Source organism: Petaurus breviceps, unplaced genomic scaffold (assembly GCF_028583685.1).
Source record: "Petaurus breviceps papuanus isolate PSGF00001 unplaced genomic scaffold, PetGlider_PUasm1.0 90897, whole genome shotgun sequence".
NCBI lineage: Eukaryota > Metazoa > Chordata > Mammalia > Diprotodontia > Petauridae > Petaurus > Petaurus breviceps.
This window is the reverse complement of record NW_027187374.1, coordinates 12,678,231-12,692,873: the sequence shown is the minus strand read 5'-3', so window position 1 is coordinate 12,692,873 and position 14,643 is coordinate 12,678,231. Positions and strand designations below refer to the sequence as shown.

The 14,643-nt window shown below is 37.9% G+C and overlaps 1 protein-coding gene and 1 pseudogene across 1 annotated transcript in view; both read right to left on the bottom strand.

Moving 5' to 3' along the window:
- The window catches only part of LOC138151289 (regulatory solute carrier protein family 1 member 1-like), a 36,296-nt pseudogene extending 30,633 nt beyond the window's left edge, over window positions 1-5,663 (bottom strand).
- KCNJ6 (potassium inwardly rectifying channel subfamily J member 6) overlaps window positions 1-14,643 on the bottom strand; it is a 254,528-nt gene that overhangs the window by 170,690 nt on the left and 69,195 nt on the right. The gene's annotated exons all lie outside the window — the stretch shown is intronic.

The following is a 14,643-nucleotide window of genomic DNA, read 5'->3' as shown; positions in this document are numbered from 1 at the left end:
TTCCTGCTTGGATCTGGAGTGTGGTCTATGGTGGAAGTCCTAGGGTATGTGACAAGCTTGCCAGAGCATGTGGAGGCTTCAGAGAGGGCACCAAACTAATACCTTCAGCAGCTGGGAAAACCCCAGCATTTGGTACAAAGCTACCATGTCTGGTGGCAGAGTCCTACTGTGTCAAAAAGCCCAAAAGTCAAGCAATTGAGCAGCAACATGAGTGAACAAAGGAAGCAAAGCAAACAGAAGACTCCAACATTAAACTCCTATTTTGGGGAAAAAAAGGAACAAAGCATGGAACAGGAGGATGACAGTGAAGCCAGAACTCCTGCACCAAAAGCTTCCAAGAAAAATATGAGCTGGTTACAGGCCTTAAGAAGGATTTTGAAAATCAAATAAGAGAAGTGGAGGAAAAATTTGGAAGTGATATGAGAATGATGCAAGAAAATTATTAAATGAGAATCAACAACCTGACTGAAGAAAATAATACCTTAAAAAACAGACAAACTCGAATGGCAAAAGAAGCTCAAAAAGACAATGAGGAGAAGAATGCCTTAAAAAGCTGAATTTGCCAGATGGAAAAAGAATCTCAAAAGCTCACTGAGGAGAATCATTGCTTCAGAATTAGATTGGAGCAAATGGAAACTAATGACTTTATGAGAAATCAAGATAATATTAGATCCAAACAAATGAAAAAATAGAAGGCAATGTGAAATATCTCATTGGGAAAACCACTGACCTGGAAGATAGATCCAGGAGAGATAATTTAAAAATTACTGGACTACCTGAAAGCCATGATCAAAGAAAGAACCTAGAAATCATCTTCCAAGAAATTCTCAAGGAAAATTTCCCTGATGTTTTAGAACCAGAAGGCAAAATAGAGTTTGAAAGAATCCATCAATCACCTTCTGAAAAAGATCCCAAAAAGAAAACTACTAGGAATATTATAGCCAGGTTCCAGAGTTCCCAGATCAGGGAGAGAATATTACAAGCAGTCAGGAAGAAACAATTTGAATACTATGGAAACACAATCAGGATAACACAGGATCTGGCAGCTTCTACACTGAAGGATCTAAGGGCTTAGAATAGGATATTCCAGAGGGCAAAGGAGGTGGGATTAAAACCAAGTATCACCTACCCAGCAAAACCGAGTATCATGTTTCAGGGGAAAATATGGTCATTCAGTGGAATAGAGGACTTTCAAGCATTCTTGATGAAAAAACCAGAATTGAATAGAAAATTTGACATTCAGATATAAGAAGCAAGAGAAGCATGAGAAGGCAAACAGGGAAAAGAAGTCATAAGGAACTTATCGAAGTTGAACTATTTACATTCTTACATGGAAAAATGATAATTGTGATTTATGAAACTTTTCTCAGTATGAGAATAACTGAAGGCAATAGAAATGTATATATGTCTAATATAGGAGGGTATATGGATACATATGTGAATGTGTGTATATATGTGTACAGGTATACATAGATAGAGGGCACAGAGCCAGTTTAACGGAAAGTGATGTTACTTAAAAGGTGAAATTAAGAGGTAAGAGAGGAATATAATGAGAGGAGATGGGGAGAGACAGATTGGGGTAAACTATTTCATATGTAAGGGAAAATAGTTACAATGGAGGGGAAGAACAGGAAGTCAAAAGGGAATGGGTCAACCTTATTCTCATTGAATTTGGCTTAGGGAGGGAATGACATACACACTAAATACGGTATCTCACCCTACAGGAGAGTAGGGGGGAAGGGGATAAGAGGGGGAATGATGGAAGGGAGGGCAGCCTGGGGGAGAGGGATGTTGGAAGCACACACTTTTGAAAAGGGACAGGATCAAAGTAGAGAATAGAACAAGTGGGAGGTGGTGTAGGAGGGAGGGAAATGTAGTCAGTCTTTTATGATATATCTACTATGGAAATGTTTTGCATAGCTACACATGTACAACCTATACTGAACTGTTTATCTTCCCAGTAAGGGTGGGTGACAAGGGAGGAAGGGAATGAATCTGGAATTCAAAGTTTAAAATCAAATGTTTAAAAACTATATATGCATATATATGTATACTATTATCAATATTATTTTACATGTGAATGGGAAATAAGATATACAGGTACCGGGGCATAGAGACCCACTGTGCCCTACTGGAAAGTTGGAGGGGGTATGGCAGAAGATATGGGAGAGAGTGTATTGGAGCAGGGGATATTCAGTGTGATCACTATTTTGGGGTGGTGGGTAGGGGAAAAACGGGAAGAAAATTTGTAACTCAAAATCTTGTGGAAATGAACGATGTAAACTAGAAGTTAATAAAGCATTTGATAAAATAATATTTATGAGAAAACTCCCTCAATTTACTGCTTTGTGGAGGTGGGAGGTTCACAGGTGTTAAATATTGCACATGTTTTTAGTTTTTTAAAAAATATCTATCAGTTTGCTGAATTTTTTTTCTTTTCTTAAAAAAATACTATTTGTAATATGGAATGGCTTTTAAGGGAGAGAATGGGGAGGGACATCTGGGATATTATGGTGATGAAGATAGAAGATATCAATAAAAATTCATATAAAATTAAACTTGGTTTATCCAGTCTAGATACCAGCTGGTAGAAAAGAGATAATCCACAAATTCACTCCTTCCCTCCAAAATTATGATGGTGAGGAAGGGGAGAAGCTGGAGGCACAGAAGGTTAAGTAGAGAGTCAACCTGCTTAGAAATTCAAACCTTCAATAACAAATACCAAGAAAGCACAGGTGATTACTTGGCTATCTTGCCTCTGCACCAATGGGACAAAACTCATGTTTAATTGCATGAAAATTAAACAGCTAATTGGCACTAAGTAAACAATTTTAGTTGCTGATACTTGATGATTTCTTGTCAAGGGCATCCCTTTTGTCCCTAATTTGGCAGGCTAATGTAGAAGAGGACTGGCTTATCACAAATTCCAAGCACAGTCTAAAATCTATATCACAAACATATATCAGGGGTGGGGAGCCTATGTCCTTGAGGTCAAATGTGGCCTGTCTAGGTCCTTGGGTGAAGTCTTTTGACTGAGTTAAAGTTTTATAGAACAAATCCTTTTATTAAGGGGTTTTATTCCATTAAGTTTGGATTTAGTCAAAAGGCTGAACTTGAGGACCTAGAGAGCCACATGTGGTTTCAAGGTCACAGATTCCCCACCCCTGAACCAATTGCCTTTATTATGGGAGTCACAGGAGATCACCCATCATAGGGGAAATGCAAAATAAGGAGACTGACAAGCGACAGAGTAACACTCAATTGAAACTTTAATGTTCACAACTGTTAATCAGTCTAATTCCCTAAGGATCTATAAGCACTTTTCCATCCGAAATTTAACTGATTCCCAACCCATCAGATTAAGGACATAACTGTAGTATTCTGTAGTCAACTTCATCTGGATGGAAACTCAGAGGATGATCTGACCCAGGACTTCACTACCTTTTGTGCCCACTTGGGCAGCAAGACTAAAAAATGACCACTGTGAGAGAAACCTTATTGTAATAATTTTTATAACTGTAGGAAAAACTTTATTGTAATGATATTTATTTTGTACCTCTGCTAAACCTTGCTAAAATGTTTGGAATTACTTGTTGATATACATCTCAAGCAACCCTATGTACCCCATTTGGAAACTGCTTATGTGAATCTGTTGCATCCTCGTACCTTTGTTTGAACATTATTTAGTACAAAGCTTACAGAGGTTGGGGGAGCAGACCACACCTTTTTTTGCTCTCCTTTCTACCACACAACTTAATAAACTTAAAGTTTTTTTTGAAGATTTGGGTTTATTCTCACCTGACAATTTGGTGTCAGAAGTAGGAGCTTAAGGTTCTCTTGGAGGAAGTCTCTGTGATCTCAAGATTAAACTAGGGTGGGATCTAACAGGATCTAATTGGGCATGGTGAAAATCTCGTGATTACCTTGGCATTCAGGTTAAACACAATAAAGGCCCTGGATTAGATCTTAGGATCTAGACCTCTGTGTATACAGAAAGCTAGGGGACTTTGTTTGGTCTTCGCCTAAGGAATGACTCAAATTATCCTGGCTTCCCTGATCCACAGACTAGTCTCCTCAGACCAATGACCCAAGAACTCTGTGGGTACCACAACAATGGGATAAAATTTGGTGAGTCCTTCAGAACTTTTTTTTTTCCTCTCTCCTTTTCTTTCTCTTACCATATTTCTCCCCTCAAACCTCCCATGACTATTAGAGATAAGAACAGGCAGTAAAGTTGGAAAAACTGGGGCTTCCACTTCAGAAGTTCTCCTATATGCCCAATGTTGTATTTACCTTGGAGATTTTGAAAGGGAACACCCAGCCGAGCCATAAAGAGTGCTGAAAAAAATCACAGAAAGGGAGCTTAGAAGAGTGAGGAAGATTAATGAAACTTCATACCTAAAACAGTTCTCCCAGTTTTCTGTAATTATTACAATTCTGATGCTAAACTCTCCTTTGCAGTAAGCAGGGACTTACTTCCATTGACCTTTTGATCAGACTTTCAGTGAGAGATAAGGTTTTAGAACAGGCGGAAAAAAACACTGCAAGATACTATCTCTGTCTTCTCAACCCTGACCAGGATGAGACTGCAGAGATAAAAATAGACAGAAAAAGGAAGAAAATATTTTTGGGATTTGTAGAAATTTCTGGCATTATAAACTACTTAGAGATTAATTTTGTTATGGAAATGTAATATCTATACTTCAAATTTCTAAATTATGGTTTGAATGTTTTTGTAAATGCTGAAATATCTTAATGGATTTTTTGGGGGGAGATTTTCTGCTCCCTCAGACTAAGATTATGTGCCAATATCACTTAAAACCTTTTTTTCCTTTGTACCCTCTACCCAGGAGGGTGATAGATTAATTTTATTAGTATTAGGAGAATCATTTACCTTACCACTGCATTTTCCTCTGTGAATAATTCAACAGGAATTAATTGTTTAGATAAATTAGAAGCAAAGTCACCTAAAAAATAGAAATAGATTATGCAACTTGAAATGTAAAAGTTTTGCAATTAATTAGTACCATTAAAGAAAACTTGTACAGGAGACATCAAGTGGAGTGTTAGATTGGGATATGACAGTTAAATAAAGATGAGATGGACTGAAATTTGTAGGGCTTTAATTAAAATCCATGGGCAGGGGGCTAGAAGGAAAAACAAGAGAGATCAAGTTTAAGCAAGAAGAGATAAAAAGAGAATGGGTAAAAAGTTTGGAGTTCATTTGCATTGACTGTGAATGTTGGGTAAGGGTTTGGAGATTTGGAAAGAAGTTTAAGGAGGCTTTTTAATTTCATTGAGATAAAAATGATATGAGAAATTTTCTATGGCTGTAAATTTGTAAACACCAGTTGGAAAATCCTATTGACAGTTTAAGATAAACAATATTCTATCAAGTTACATTTGCCAAATGAAAACTATACAAATAAATTCACAGCATGGAATTATTTGAGAATAGCATACTAAAATTCTATCTTTGAATCATCATTAGGAGGGTATGTTGTAATCTTCAGAGTCTTGTGGGCTCCAAAAGAGCGGAGAATGTTAGAATGCTACAATAAATGTCTAGAAATGAACTAACTGAAAGCCATCGTCTCTATGATTTTGAGATGCTGGCAGCTAATGGTCTCTGTAGAAATTGAGATTTGAATGATTCCGTTCATGATTGTAAATCCAGATTTTACTTGGTTGTCTTTGTTCTAAAACTAAATTTAAATGGGGTCTCCTATTAAGACAATTGTGATGTTTGATCCTCTATAGATAGAACATATCTTAATGGAAAATGCACTTGACATTTGGTATTAAGGCAATATTATTAGAAACTGCATGAATAAAAATTAAGAATGTAATTTCTTCAAAATTATACTTACTGGTTTTTGAATGTGATTAATACAAAATGGCAAATTGATAGATAAATTGATTTTCTATGCAGGATGATTCATAAATGCATTCAACTGAATTGATGTTATTTGATTGGTGATAAGTTTTGTGTTATTCTTTAAAATCCATAATATTGTTTATTGTTAAGCTTCTAATGTTTCTTTTATTTTTGGTATCTGGGAAATTGTTGTATAAGAAATGCTTTTAAAAAAATGATACCCAGAGGGTGGTAAAAATTGCATCATTAGAAAATTAATTTCTCTTTTAAACTGGATGCTATTAGATTATGAGTTGAGCTGTTAAAAAATGTTGTCTTAATAGTTAAAAAAGCCTGTCAAGTATTTAATTGGGCATATTTTGCTTTAGAATGGATAATAATAGCAGTAACTTACTCTTTGGGAAAAGTACTACAGACCTTGTAAATTGTCCTTATCTGTGGGGTTTGTTGTGACTTTCTATTTGGGCAGGGTCATAAAAATCTTATCAACGCCATGAAAGAAGTTGCTAAAAGAATGTTGTGAAGTTTTAAAATAACAAATTGGTTTGCTGAGAAACTGAGATAACTTCCTCTATCACAAACGTTCAAAACCAATGTGGGGGGACTTACAAGTTCCTTTTATAATGTGTGATTTTTATCTGATAGATTGGCCTTATTTTGTCTTCAGACCAGGGAATATGTTGCCTTCATAGACGGTGTTGCCACCAATATAGGTAATGGACTGCAGCTATCTTCCTCCTTATTATGGATACTGCATCTACAGGAAGGCAAGCTGGGTTTCACTTAGCAACTGAGTTTATATAGGCTGTCAGGGCCATCAAGTTCATCAAAGCCTGAGGAAAGCAGCATCTGAATTTTACTGATTCTTGTGTGGTAGCTGACAGGCTTGCTATCTAGACAAACATTTGAGATAAAAGTAACTTTAATGTAACTTTGTCATTGACGGGAGAACTTTGAAGTTTCTTAAGAGCCTTGTGGTCTTTGACATTTCCCATGACTCCTAAAATTTCCTTGTAAACTCAAAATGAACACTTCCTTAGGTTATAGGGCCTGGCTCAAAATTTTCAGGGAGGTTCAGAAAGTCAGGGTCAAGAGAGTGCCACTAGCAACTGATTATTCTGACTGGGCAATAAGAAATACACCCTAGATTCCTAGAAGAGAGGCTTGTTTGTTCAACTTGTAACCTTTTGCTGGTCTAAGCCACTTTACTTCCCTTTCCTGCACCTGTTTATCTAGTAATCCTCTGACTCCCTGCTCTGGACTGAGACTCCTGGGTTTTCTTAAGGATTACTTCCACAGTCTCCAAGATAGAGATCTGATTTGAGAGAGAGAGACAGAGAGACAGAGAGACAGAGAGAGACAGAGAGACAGAGAGAGAGACAGAGAGAGAGACAGAGAGAGACAGAGACAGAGAGAGACAGAGAGAGAGACAGATACAGAGAGACACAGAGAGACAGAGAGAGACAGAGAGAGACAGAGAGACAGAGACAGAGAGACAGAGAGACAGAGAGAGAGACAGAGAGAGAGAGACAGAGAGACAGAGACAGAGAGACAGAGAGAGAGAGACAGAGAGAGAGACGGAGAGAGAGACAGAGAGACAGAGAGAGAGACGGAGAGAGAGACAGAGAGACAGAGAGAGAGAGAGAGACAGAGAGAGAGACAGGGAGAGACAGAGAGAGACAGAGAGAGAGAGAGAGAAGATAACATCATGTAGCTTGTTCTGTCCTCACAGCTACTGCTATTGGCAGAGGGAAGGGCAGGGAGATGAAAGCTCATTTCCCACCAGCAGGGAGTCTGGCTATCAACTAGTCACTAGTTCCTCAGGAGTCTCTTTTCCTTCCCAGTATTGAAAGTTATGCTGACTTAGTAACATCGTCAATCAGAAGTTGCGGGAAAGTGTCATCCAGTCTGCAGCTTTGCATGACTTTCATATCACCTCTAGGTACCAAGCCATCCTCTAGGTACTGAGATGCAATGACACATCCCCTTTTGCCAACCTGGATCCATCAGAATTGTCTTTATCTCATTGCTGAAATAATCAATAAAAACTGACTTTATCTGGAATCCCTCTCTCATTCCCAGTGATCTGCCTATCAATGTGTTGCTAATTTGATGTTTTTTTTAATAAATTCCTTTTAATTCTCTTTGTCCTACGTTTTGCTTCAGTAATCAATGCAAAAATCCCAAAGAATTTTCCTCTAGACAGCTGTCCCTTTTCTCTCTCTCCCCACTTCCCCACTTTACTCTGCAGTAAGAATCAACATCACTCACCAGATTGGGTTTCTCATTTCTTTCCCCCAGTGCCCTATAAAACCCACCAGACTTTACTGATTTGGGGTGCCCAATTAAATCTGGAGTCCCAGAAGATCTGACTTGTTTCTATCCTTCTTGACTACCTTTATTGCAAGTAGATCCTCTCAATAAGGCTGCCATGCTGTACTGGGATGTATATGCATTGTTTTCTTGTACTTTAAAATACTTCTTGTATTTATACTACTTTACTTAGGTACCTTGAGCTTTTCTAAACCTGAATGAAGACACCATCTCCTTTTCCTCTAAGAAATCTTTTAAAAAGTCTAATATGTTAACACTGACAATTTTTATATGAAGTAATTACTTTGTTTCTGGGCCAACTAGAGAGGAATTTGCCTCAGGCTAGGTTCTATCTCAAGCAATCAAATTCAGTGATCGTTCCTAGGACCCCAAAACTTTTTTTGAATCTCTCTTTGTATTTTTTTTTTAATCCAGGACCAAACAAACAACATAAACGAATCATTTTAACTTTTGTTTTGTTCTTGTTCCTACTCTGACAAAGGCTAGACATCAATTTTATAGTTTAGAATCACTTCTGCTTTTCTTCTTGGTTTTTCTCTTCCTTTACCTTCCCACCCCACCTCCAACAGCCTGCTTACCTTTTCTAAGATGACTCACGCTACATATTTCTAAATGCAATGCTCTTTTGTTTAAATTTTTAAAAAAATCCATTACTATCTGTAGGCAATATCAGCAAATGAGAAAAAAATCACCACTGAAATAAGCCATTTAATCCATCAAATTCCAGTGGTATGTAATCTATAAGGTGGAGACTAATGAGAAAAGATTATAATGTGACCTTTTAGAATGTAATACTCCTTCCTTGACACTTTTAATTTAATTTAGCTTTAAAGTAATGAATGAATCTTATATTTTCTACCCACATAAGCTTACTTTCAACTTCTACCCTTCCTTAAGATGACACTTTTGACTTATCTGTCTCCATATAGTTTTCTACACTAATACACAAGCAGGATTAATTTACATTTATAAGCTGTCCATGAGGATGATTTCTATCCGTTCTCATCCCACATTACCATTAGACCTTTGATTTTGTTGTTTTATATTTTTCTCTTATTTTTATGTCACATTGACCTTTTCATAATTGGTGGTAATTTGAATAGAATTCCTCATAATAATACTCTTTTACTCATTCTCCCTTTCATTCTTAATTTTCTAGAGGCTGAATGGTGTTTTCATGGGTGTCTAGGTCAGAGGTGGGGAACCTGTGGCCTTGAGGCCATGTGGCCTTCTAGCTCCTCAAGTGTCACCCTTTGACTTTATCCAAACTTCACGCAATAAATCCCCTTAATAAAAGGATTTGTTCTGTAAAACTTGGCCTCAGCCAAAAGGCTATACCCAAGGTCCTAGAGGGACACATGTGGTCTTGAGACTTTAGGTTCCCCACCCCTGCTGCAGGGGTGGGAAACAGGGTGCTGAAATAGTTAATCCTATTTGTAGAGAGAGTTAACTGTTAAGGTTTTCAGCTTATTTTAGACAAGTAGGAATCCTAATAGCTGAAATGAAACAGACATGATAAACTTTAATTAATTTAGAAAAAAATTGAGTCTCAAGATATTTTCCTTCTATATTTACCTTAAATATATTTAAATTAAAATGTTTATTGAAATAATTTGGCAATTTTACTATTTCACTGAATTATTTCAGCTTTATTCAGACTATATAAATGTTTTATATTGGTTCAAAGTACTTTGTTATTGTTGTTATTTATGTATTTTTTTTTGTTGTAAAAGAATTAATAAAAAACATTTCAAGTTTATTACCTTGATCTGTATCAATATCAGTACGTGAAAACATCTATGTGAAAATTTGTTCTTTTGGCAAACAGAAGAATCAAATCTTATCCAGTCACATTCCCTGGAAAGTTCTAGAATTTATTTATTTTTTTTTTTGCTTTTTGGAGGCCAGTTGGGTTAACTGACTTGCCCAAAATCACATGGCTAGTAAGTGTATGAAGCACCTGAGGTCGGATTTGAACTCAGGCCCTACTGACTCTCTCAGGCCACTGCTCTCTCTATTCACCGTGCCACCTAGCTACCCCGAAAATTCTTGAATTTTCAAACAAATCATTGGAGGAGCAAACTCCTTTGTAAGGTATAAAGGACCTTTGTTCTTTTTCTTTGAATTGCTTTGCTCTTGAATTCCATAGCAATATCATTACATTATTTTTTTTTATGTCAAAAGCAGAACAAGAGATTTTTGCATTGGGAGGAGTCAAGATGGCAGAATAGAAGCAGGATCTTCCCTCGGCTCTGGCTTCCACCTTCCCCAATCCATGTAAAAAGGGGACTCTAAACAAACTTTGGAGCTGCAGAACCCACAAATTGACAGAAACACTAACCTCCCACTGAGGACAGCCTGTTAGGCCAACAGGAATCGGACAGTGCAGTGCTCTGGGAGTGGAGCCCAGGCCTGGGTGAGCCTAAGGTTTTAGCCCCAGGTCAGGCCTGACCAGCCACTGGCCAGAGGGACTCCAGATCAGCAGCAGCTGTGGCCATTTCCAGATTTATCAACACATAGATGTGAAGGAAAAAGTGAGAGGTCAGTGCAGTCTGGACTTTGGGACCCAGTAAGTGGGAGTGTGTGGCTTTTGCCCCAGGGGAGAGAAGCCTCTGAGATGCCAGCACAGCCAGCCAGCACCACATGATAGCTTCAGTTCCTGGCCTACAGAGTGTAGGGGGACCAAGCACCAGTCTAAGGGGTAATTGCTCTTGCTTTAACCTGCTTGGATCTGGATTGCAGTCTAGGGTGGAGGTCCTGGGGTGTGTGTCCAGCTTGACAGAGCATGTGGAGGCCTCAGAGAGGGCACCCATCTAATATCTCCAGCAGGTGAGAAAACCCCAGCGTTTGGGACAAAAGCTCCCCTGTCTGGTGGCAGAGTCTTATTGTGGCAAAAAGCCCAGGGGTCAGGTGACTGAGGGGTGACATGACCAGGCAAAGGAAACAAAACAGACATAAGATTCCAACATTAAACTCCTATTTTGGGGACAAAAAGGATCAAAGCATGGAACAGGAGGAAGACAGTGAAGTCAGAACTCCTGCAGCAAAGCTCCACAGGAAAATATGAACTGGTTACAGGCCATAGAGGACCTTAAGCAGATAAGAGAAGTGGAGGAAAAATTGGGAAGAGAAATGAGAACAATGCAAGAAAATTGTGAAATGAGAGTCAACAGCCTGCCTGAGGAAAATCCACTTTAAAAAATAGACTAACTCAAATGGCAAAAGAGGTTCAAAAAGGCAATGAGGACAAGATTGCCTTAAAAAGCCAAATTTGCCAGATGGAAAAAGAATCTCAAAAGCTCAATGAGGAGAATCATGGCTTCAGAATTAGACTGGAGCAAATGGAAGCTAATGACTTTATGAGAAATCAAGATGCTGTTAAACAGATCCAAACAAATGAAAGAATAGAAGGCAATGTGAAATATCTCATGGGAAAAACCACTGACCTGGAAAATAGATTCAGGAGAGATAATTGAAAAATTATTGGACTACCTGAAAGCCATGATCAAAGTAAGAACCTAGAAATCATCCTCCAGGAAGTTCTCAAAGAAAACTGCCCTGATGTTTTAGAACCAGAGGGCAAAATAGAGGTTGAAAGAATCCATCAATCACCTCCTGAAAAATATCCCAGAAAGAACTCCTAGGAATATTATAGCCAGGTTCCAGAATTCCCAGATCAAGGAGAGAATATTACAAGCAGCCAGGAAGAAACAATTTGAATATTGTGGAAACACAATCAGGATAACCCAGGATCTGGCAGCTTCTACACTGAGGGATCGAAGGGCTTAGAATATGATATTCTGGAGGTCAAAGGAGCTGGGGTTAAAACCAAGAGTCACCTACCCAGCAAAACTGAGTATCATACTTCAGGGGAAAATATTGTCATTCAGAGGAATAGAGGACTTTCAAGCATTCTTGCTGAAAAAAACAGAGTTGAATAGAAAATTTGACATTGAGATACAAGAATCAAGAGAAACATGAGAAGGTAAACAGGGAAAAGGAATCATAAGGAACTTATCAAAGTTGAACTATTAACATTACTACATGGAAAAACAATAATTGTAACTTATGAAACTTTTCTCAGTAGTTGAAGGGAATATATATATATATAATCTATATATGAGGGTATATGGGCATATGAATACATATCTGTGTATATATGATTACAGGTATACATAGAGGGCACAGGACCAATTTAACAGGAAGGGATGATACTTAAAAGGTGAAATTATGAGGTGAGAGTGGAATGTAATGAGAGGAGATGGGGAGAGACAGAATGGGGTAAACTATCTCATATAGAAGAGGCAAGGGAAAATGGTTACAATGGAGGGGAAGAATAGGAAGGCAAAAGGGAATGGGTCAACCTTATTCCCATTGATTTTGGCTTGAGGAGGGAACAAAATACACACTAAATAGGGTATCTCACCCTCCAGGAGAGTAGGGGGGAAGGGGATGAGAGGGGGGATTATGGAAGGGAGGGCAGGCTCAGGGGGAGGGAATTTGGAATCACCCACTTTTGAAAAGGGATGGGATCAAAGTAGAGAATAGAACAAGTGGGAGGTGGGATAGGAGGGAGGGAAATATAGTCAGTCTTTTATAATATATCTACTTTGTTAGTGTTCTGCGTAGCTACACATGTACAACCTATATTGAGTTGCTTATCTTCCCAGTAAGGATGGGTGATGAGGGAGGAAGGGAATGAATCTGCAATTCAAAGTTTTAAAATCAAATATTTAAATACACACACACATACACATACACACACACACACACACACACACACACACATATATATATATATATATATATATATATATACTATTATTAATACTATTTTACAAGTAATTGGGAAATAAAATATACAGGCACTGGGGCATAGAGATCCACTGGAAAAGTCAAAAGATGTATGGGAGAAAATATGGGAGAGAGCAGATTGGAGGAGTGGACATCCTGTGGGACTGCTATTTTGGGGCAGTGGGTAGGGGAAAAAATGGGGAGAAAATTTGTAACTCAAAATCTGGCAGAAATGAATGATGTAAATCAGAAGTTAATAAAGCATTTGAAAAATAAAGAAGAGATTTTTGCATTGCTTTTTATCTTGCCCTTATTATTTTAAAGACTTGCCCTTAAATATTTTTTTTAATTGGGATGACTGAATTCATGAATGGAATTCTATTCTACTAATCTTTAAGGAAACTTAATTTTTCACAAAAAAACCAATTGTTTTCTCTTCCCCAATAATATATTGTGTGAAATTTCTGTGCTAATCCTTTTAAAATACTATAGCCCCAAACATGGGGAGGTAGGTGGTACAGAAGAGAGAATGCTGGGTCTGGAGTCAGTAAGACCTGAGTTCAAATTCAGGCTCAGACACCAAGTGTGTGACCCTGGGCAAGTACCTTAGCTTTCATTTGCCTCAGTTTCCTCATCTGTAAAAACGAGTTGGAAAAGGAAATGGCAAACCACTGTAACATCTTTGCCTAGAAAACTCCACATGGGGTCATCAAGAGTAAGAAATGACTGAAAACAATTAAACAACAACAATGCCAATATTGCACACATTATTTATCTGTTCCATCAATATTATACTTAGAAATTAAATTTGCAACTATATTCTTTCTATTAAAGTTCAAAACTTAGATGTAATGTTATCTGAAAAAAACAAGAAAAGACAGGTAAGCCCCAAATCTAGTAGAAATCAAGTATTTTTTTGGGCATAGTTAGAGAATTGTGCCCCAGATCTTTATGGTCTAAGAAGTTTGAATAGAAAGCATGATAACAATAATATATATGTTCTGCAACTTATGGTGCAAAGGGGTCAGGGATGAGAAATTGAAGAGATGAAGTATGTATGGATAATGGACTTATAATTGGCTAATATTATGTGGGGGTAGCTAGATGGTACAGTGGATAGAGCACTGGACCTAGAGTCAGGAAGAGCTGAGTTCAAATTTGGCCTTAGACAATTACTAGCTATGTGACCCTGGGCAAGTCACTTAATTTCTATTTGTCTCACTTTCTCATCTGTAAAATGGGGATATGCTAGAGAAGGAAATGGCAAACCACTCCAGCATCTTTGCCAAGAAAACCCCACAGACAAAGTCCTTGGGGTCACATGGAGGTGGTATGACTGAAAGACTGCACCATTTCAAACATATCAATCTCTGAATTTCCATGACTCTGATAATCTTAATATCATGATATTTAGAGCCTTTAGAATGTCCTTCTTGGGGTGGCTAGGTGGTGCAGTGCATAGAGCACTGGCCCTGGAGTCAGGAGGTCCTGAGTTCAAATGTGACCTCAGACACTTAACACTTATTAACCATGTGACCTTGGACAAGTCACTTAACCCCAATTTCCCTGCTTTCCCCCCTTCAAAATGAGAGAAAGAAAGAAAGAAAGAAAGAAAGAAAGAAAGAAAGAAAGAAAGA